The sequence below is a fragment of the Nematolebias whitei genome, chromosome 5 (genome assembly GCF_014905685.2).
Source record: "Nematolebias whitei isolate Nwh7 chromosome 5, NemWhi1, whole genome shotgun sequence".
In the NCBI taxonomy this organism is placed as follows: domain Eukaryota; kingdom Metazoa; phylum Chordata; class Actinopteri; order Cyprinodontiformes; family Rivulidae; genus Nematolebias; species Nematolebias whitei.
Window position 1 is genome coordinate 29,301,413 of NC_056502.1, and position 8,274 is coordinate 29,309,686.

At 39.8% G+C, this 8,274-nt stretch overlaps 1 protein-coding gene across 1 annotated transcript in view; it reads right to left on the reverse strand.

Moving 5' to 3' along the window:
• Nucleotides 1-8,274, reverse strand: part of LOC119410358 (RNA-binding motif, single-stranded-interacting protein 3) — a gene marked incomplete in the record, with an annotated part of 147,206 nt that overhangs the window by 138,587 nt on the left and 345 nt on the right.

An 8,274-nucleotide genomic window follows, 5' to 3' on the forward strand; every position in this document is an offset into this window, starting at 1 on the left:
TCCAGGAGCATGAGAACAGGAGACAGGATCCGAATCCAACAATCCACGGTGGGGTCAGGTGAGTATATTAACGAGTGTATTTACAAAAATCACCAAGGGAGCCGGGGTGGAGGTGAGGAGAAACCAGGAACCAGGTGAGGCACACAAGAGTAAAAGTGGAGTAGGAGAAAAAGCTGCTGTCATGCAGGGAGACCGATAAGGAGCTTGAAGTCAGCCAGCCAGTAGTCACAGGAACATGGAGCTTGGTAGAACTTTGCTCTGGCGCTGATCTGGAGTGAAGTTCCAGCTTAAGTAGCTCCTCCACCTGGTCCAGGTAATGGGCATCAGCTGTGGAAAGATAATTAGAAAAACACAAACAACAGAGAAGGGAGGGGTAGCGGAGCCAACCTCTACACACACCAAAGCAGGTTTTCCAAATTGGCTGCGATTCAGTCTTGTTCCAATAGGTTGTGTAGTTTATTAAAAGTGCAGCATACTCTTCATCCAATGTGATGGGGACCGTAAGGCCCTATTTACACGGACACGATGGGGGGAAACGTAGGTTTTTTCTTATGTTAATTAGAGGAAAAGATCTGCGTTGACACGGTCGGATTTTGGGTTTACATGCATCCGGAGGATCCCCCCCGCCCTCCCGAATCCGCTGTAGTTACCATGCCGGGTCATTAGATGGCGCTGTGAATTTTGTACCTTCACCTAATGCGCATGCGTGCTGCCTCGGCACACTGTTTTCCTCTGGGCTAAAAGTTCAGCTAACAACAACGTAACAACAAGTTAAAGCTGGATTTTGGATGAGAGTCGACAGATTTGACGCCAAGCGGGACCGCTTCGTCTAACAGCTCCACACCGGTTGCTGAGTGGACCAGAACCGAGTCGACGATGTCGGACTTTATTCCGTGATAATCAGTAGCTGATTTTACTGCAGGTAAATCAAATGTTCTTAATAATGTTTGCTTGTGTTTTCTTCAGTTACAAAACAACCGAGTTTTTATTTTTCCTGAAAGAAGAAGGAGCTGTCCTCCCACCAGGCGGACCGGTTCTGAACGAGGCTCGGCCCAGATGAACTGCAGGAGGATGTCGAAGACAGAGAAGTTGGATGAACTATTTATTTAAAATTCCCTCAGTTCTTTGATTCAATCCATTGAATGTTTTAAGTTGCATTAATCAAAGGAGTGACTTCCTGAACGAGCCAGATGGACAATGTGGGACATCCAGGATGAAAACAGACGAAGAGTCCAATTCATTAATGCAGTTTACAGTTAACGTGTTTTTAATCGTGTGTTCAGTTTAATTATCAGTGTTTGTGTGACATACAGTTTGTGGTGTTGAATAAATAAATAAAATAAAAATTAAACCTCATGTCTTCATTTTCAACTTTAATAACATGCAATATGTTTAGCATCGTTTTAATCACATAATTTGAATTACATGATGTCCAGATAGCTTCATTATATATTGCAAACTTAAGATAAATACTGTTTATTATTATTAAACTTGTTATTTAGCACATAGTATGTTCTAGTGCAGCGCGACGTGTGCGCGTGCCTCATTCTATAAACAGTGATATTAGAACTGGATCAGACTGTGTCTCTTGCAACACAGATGTTGGCCACAGCACCTGGAATCTGACGTAGATTAACTACGAGATTAAAAATATATTCCATCAGTCATAGTTCAGAAAGCAGTGTGTCCGCCGCCAAGTTGATAAAAATATAGCGTCGGTCCGTGCGTGCATGTGCGCATGTGGTTTAATACAAAGCCTCAGCGGGAGATGTTTAGTTTCTCAGCGGGGGGTCAGCGAAAAACCTCCACTCTGGAAGGTGGGTTTGGAAACCTCTGGATTCAAAGAGGGGGGCCACTGGTGTTGTGTAAATGATCAGCAGAACCGCAGACAGAAAGCTGCGGATGCACTCAAAATATGCGCCGTGTAAACGGCCCCTAAGTCAGTGTCTCACAAGAGTGCAACTGTTGGTGACAAATTGGATGTACAAAATTTCAGAAAAATACAGACTTTTGCTTGAAATGAGACTGAATTTTTACTTACTGTACGCAGTTGCAAACCTAACTGCAAGTTTTTTTAAGATATGTGCACATTTTTTGTTTCAACTTAGTCACTGAATGTCTTTATTATGTCTTAGTTTGAGCCCAGTTCATTTATTTTCATCACAATTTAGTATTATAGGTCACCAAAAGCCTCCCAAAGTTGTTTCCAATTTCTCAAAATTTTTGGACTCGCAGAAACGAACTTGACAAGTTTTCAGACTGTTTGAAGATGTATGCAACAACTCTGCGACTAACTTGAGAGCAGATTCATGTGTAAAATTCCAGGGACACATGAACAAGGCTCTGCAACTCAAGTAGTAAAATTGAGAAAACTTGCAAATAATTCAAGACCTTCTGAAAACTCACTCACGAATGCTGTTCTCCTTTTATTTTTTTAGGCTCACGGGTGCTGTCGTATAAACTATGGGCTTCAGTAAGACCCTCCTCATTCATTATTCTTACACGTTAGTCTCATTGAGTCACAAGGACTCATTTACAAGAAAGACCTGTTTTAAACAAAACCACAGATCAGGTACACACAACAATAAACAGCCATAAAAAGAATATAAAATGAAAAGTAAATAAAAGTATTGATATAAAACAAAATAAAAACAAGCTACATTATGAAACCATGAATTCACGTAACCTCAGATCATGGAGATTCTGTAGTTTAGAACTCTTGAAGTCATTGGGACATTTTGATTTCCTTTCATGTGAGACAATGAGAACAGTGAGACTGAGTCTGTATTTTCTAGACAGCAGAGTTAAGTAGAGCTGTCGATAAAAAGCTTGGTGTGCTAGCTCTGTGTATGACTGCTTGTGTTTGTGTGACAGTGATGTGTTAATGACGGCTCTCCAAGGGGCGCCACAGATTCAGATTTGTGTTGTTATTCCCCGTGGAGCAGCTTTAGATGCTATTCAGTTCATGCCTTCTGAAATCATGTTTTGTGTTCTTTTCTTCAAGATGCTTATAAGTGTATGTGCGTTAGGTATTTGTGCAAATCTGATATGTTTGCAAAAACTGTGCGTCCTGTCTTAATCTTCTGTGTGAGTGTGCACGCAGCACCATTCCTCCAGGTTGGTCTCAGTGTAGTAGCTTTGAATTGGGGATTCGATGCAGCTGACTTGTCTGCATTTCCTTTATTTTTCCTGCCTCTGTCAAACAGACAAGAGGGAAAATAGTGCCACGTCACGAGTTAACGTTCCATATTTAGTTCATCTTCTGGTGCTTTAAAGAAATGAAACCTTGGACTGAATCCAGACATAAAATTTACTATGAATTCATGATGATAGCGTAATTGCCCTGGTACATTAAGCTCGTCTGCCAAAAGGGTTCTCTATGAAGTTTAAATCAGCAGCTCCAAGGAACCCTAAGCGGCGTGCACGAGTCTGCAGCACAGCATCACAACAAGTTTAGTCACGACAAGGCAAACAACCACACATTTAAACAAAAAGACATCTTTTTTTTCAACGCTGCAAATAAAATGTATGGATTGTTTAAAGTGTCTTATGTGACAACTGACTGTGTTACTTTGCTCATGCTCAGTTTGAGCACAACAGAGCGAGACAATCTCATTTACAGCCAAAATCAACATGAGAGACTTTTTTCACAATATATTCTTCCTACATGCTTTTATCACAAAGGCTCATATCTTTTAAGAGAGAATGCACCATGAAAAAAAAAACTGTGCAGCTCACCTAACCTTTAACTAGACTGCAGTCAGTCCAGATATGATTTTCCTTCGGCTATGACAAGCCAAAATATAGATGGATGATAGATGGTAGGAGTAATGAGTCCGTGACAAGTGTGAGCGAGACAGACAGCAAGTGTGAGTTAAAGCTGGTGAGTGTGCGAGAAATCGCCCTCGTGCTTCTCTTTAAATTCCGCTCACGTTCTGCTCTGTCCCCAGACGTTAAAAGTGTGTCCGGAGTTTGGGAGACCGGGGGAGTGATTGGAAATGTCAGCTGACAACAGCACTTTTCACTGACACTCTGAGAACTGGCACAGAGACAGAGAGCGAGGAGGGGAGCTGGGAGCGAGGGACGAGAGGGGCAGATATGGACCTAAAACAATTTGGATCAGGATGAGAGCGTTAAGAACCGGTCATTTGTTGTATTATTGTGAATGAGTGATAAATGTGTGAGGCTGAGCATCATTTATGTCCAAAACCTGCTGAGAGATTCTCAAAGCTTTGAGTGGTTCCCACTGGCCGTCATCTCTCCCACTGAGGTTTCCAAAATGTTACTGACCACTTGGCTGCTGATTGCTGACACCCCCCCCCCCCCCCCCCCCACACACACACACACACACAGAATGCCTTCAAGGCAGCACTGACATACAGCTGACACATGCAGGGGACGGGTCAACATGTCAGCATCTTCACATCTAATTCTTATGGTAAATTGGCACTTTAATATTTTTAAAGAGTTTGGAGTAATGAAAACATGTATGTGCTATAAGCGGTTCGCTGATGTCCCCCATCTCTGAGGGATTTGAATAGTGAGTGTTTGTAGTTTTAGAGATGAGTGTTTTTCTGGACTAGAACTGAACAGAAAATGTAAGAAAACTTGAATGTTTTTGGTGCAAGATATTCAAGTTTGTAGGAGTTACACTGTGCAGAAGAGCAGAGGTAGTTTGTTTTATTTATTTATTTTTAGCTTGTCCAAGGCAACACAGAGTGACGGACCCTGAAATGTAGAGGGAGCCACCTTACCCACCAGGCAATGGTGGAGCTAGGGGGTGGCCAGTGGTGGCCTGGACCCACATAGGATATTATTTCTCCATCCCAATCATTTGAGGAAACTAAACTTTGAAGTTAAATAAAAATTTGAAAGCATAGTTTACTCAAATAATCGGGCTCTTCTCTTTACATACTGTATATATAAATATCTTATATATTTATAAATGGTGGTGGCCATCTTGGATGTTGATGTGGCAACCCGATTTTTGATATTGACCTGTTTTACATGTAAATACAGACCAAAATGGAAGTTGGTACATTGTTTACCTTAATTAATGAGTGAGATCAACAGAGCACAAGGAGTTGGTAAAGAGCGACTGATGCTGGTAGATCAACTATTCAGTAAACACTTATTGGCTGTTCACATATCAGTGCTTTGGACATATTACACAGAGCACAGACTCTCATAATTATGCATATAATCATAATCGTAATCATTTTTCACAGGTGTTTTTGTGCAGGAAGCCTTTATGATCTTCATTTTCTCTCCAAAGCTAATTATTAATAAACAAAACATGTCTTCATGTAAAGCCAAGATAAGTTTGTTAGTTTAACTGTGATTTCACTTTATATGGTCAGTCTGAGAAACAAAACTTTCACAGCCATGACAGTTTCAAATGTTGAGCAATATCTCAGCAGGACAGACTCCTCACCTACATGTATTTTTGCACAGAGTACAAATAGTTCAGGTCATGCTGAACAAGGACTTTTAAGGGAAAAATATACTGCTGATGAAAGTGGAGCTGCATGTTGGCCCAGAGGCAGAAAATATCCACACCTTAGTCACAGAAAAGCTATTTTGCTAATAAGTTTCTAAACATGTCATTAGATTGTTTGAGTAAAAATATATTTCCAATACTTTGGCTATTATTTTTGCAAACTATTATATTTAAAGAGATACTTTTGTAAAAAAATTTGAAGCGAAATACTATTGCATTTTTTGTAGTTAGCTCTTTGAACGTATAACATTTGAATATTTGTAATATATGTAATAGCTTCAAGCAGAGCCAAGACTTAAGTGAACTGTTGTGGTCTTAAAACAACTTTGATGTTAAAAGTTGTTAATGTGAACACTTTATATAACACTTCACACTGCTTTGTTCAAGCATTACATTCCTATTGCAGTAGAAACATTCAGCTGTTGCTGCTGGCATCAGTAAATAATCAAAAAACTCAAAGTAAATGACCAAATGTTTACAGTAATGCCAAATCAACTGCACCATTACAGTTTATCAAGTCAAGTTTACATGGACTGAGATGAACTTTTGGAAAATGTAGTCACTTTAAGATAACATTATTTTAAATAATGAAGTTACCTGATGCTTGCTGGCCTTACACAAATTTATCTTTGATAAATCCCAAGGATTGAAAAACATCGAGGGGGGGGTACCCAAACATTTTCAGTCAACAGTATCAAACTACAAAGTACTGAAAGCTGCCAAATCCACAGAAACATGACTGTTTTCTGCACCAAAGGATATTTGAGCACATTTTCTCATAAATTTGAGCATTTTTGGTTCAAATCCAAACAGTGAACTGAACCATAATAAACCTCATACAACCTAATGTATATCACACGATCAAAACAAGCTTAGTTCAATTTAATTTGTATATTTTTCCTTTAATTTTGTCCAACGCAGATGTGAACATGCATCACTGTGTGTACACTTGTGAGGCACACAGACAACTGAGGCATACAAAATGTGACTTGTTGTCTAAGAGGCATTTCTATTCTCACTGAGAAGAAAACAGTGTTGGATCATCACATTCACGCTGAACAAGTCAGGTGTGATGATTCCTAACGTGAACAACGTGTAGACTATGACACACAGACATTAATAGCTGCGTAAAGTCGTGTGTAACGGTGGAACAATGGAAGCTTCAGTGCTGCTGGAGGACATCATCAATGGAAGAACTGGGAAGGACTGAGCTGTTACTTATCTCTATGTGTGTTATATACATACCATATTTTTCGTTGTATAAGTTGCACCTTTTTGCATAAATTAGAACGCCCTGCAACTTATACAGCGAAGCAACTTATTTATGTTTTTTCCCCCCATATTTATAAACTAATTTTTGGCTGAGATATGACCGTTTACTGAATACTGTATTTTTTACCTTATAAGTTGCAGTTTTTTGCATAATTTGCATGCCCTGCGACTTATAGTCCAAGGCGACTTATTTATGTTTTCCCCCCCATATTTATAACCCAATGTCCATCTGAGATCTGACAGTTTCATTCATTCTGACATGGAAATTCTTGATCACTACCATTTTCAGCTGCTAGAGGGTGCTCGAGTTATATGGCAAGCCAAGTGTCTCATTAATAGGTTAAAGTGGCTATTAATGAGGCACTTGGCTTTCCATACAAGCTACCTTCATCTCGCTCCTGGAGCAAACGTCAAATCAGCTGCATTTTGCCGCGCCGTCCAGGAAATACAGCTGATTTGACCATTGAAGTGCATTTATTAAGGAAAAGTTCAACTGAGACACACCTTTGCTATAATTTCGAGCAAACAAATAATTGTTTTTAAGTGTTAATCTTGTTAAATTCTTGTTAAAGTCCTCCTGTGCACACTCCTGCAGCCGCCAATTTATTTTTGGCAGAACATTTCCACATTTCCGGGTTGTCAGCAGTGACACATAATAGAAGCAACTTATACGGTGAAGCAATGAATTGATGTTTTACGTATTTGGACTGATGTGACTTATACAGTGGTGCAATGTGTACGGCAGCAAGTACGGTACTTAACGTCTCAGGGCCATTCTTTTGGAACACTGCTTTGAATTAGCCCCAGCATTACGGAGGGAAACTAGGAGGAATCGTGCACCGCTGGTGCCAGTTCAAGTCCTCACCATGGTAAGGCTTCTTCGACTCGGAGTCTTTCACAGAGCTGGTTGACAGGCTGATTATTTCACAGTCCTGCCTGAACCATGCCATGCCAGTCATTTAGGACAGGTTCATTCATATGATGCGCAGATAAAACAAATGAAGCACTACCTCGGTGTGCAGCAACTCATTTCTTGACATCAACTTTGATGTCAGACCTTTAATTCTTTTAAAATTTCAGTCAAGGACCTGCATTAACAGTATGTGCCACCTTATGCTGGTGAAGATTCTCAGTCATCCAGGACATGATCAATTCAAAAAACGTTCAATACAAAAACAACTGGACTGTATTTGTAACAGAAGACGTTTGACGTATGTGCCACCTTCTGCCATCTCTTTTGTTTTTGTTTGTTTGTTTGTTATTAACATTGATACAATTTTACTCCTTGCCTTTACCACTGACTCTAGTGCATCTATTTCATATTCTGAGAAATTATTTTATTTTTGCCTTTCTCCACACCTTTACCATGTTTATTTATACACAGGGTGGGGGTCTGCTGTGTATTTGTGTATTCAAACTAGTTTCCATATTTATTTATGGGATAGAATAGAATAGAATAGAATAGAATAGAATAGAATAGAATAGAATAGAATAGAATAGAA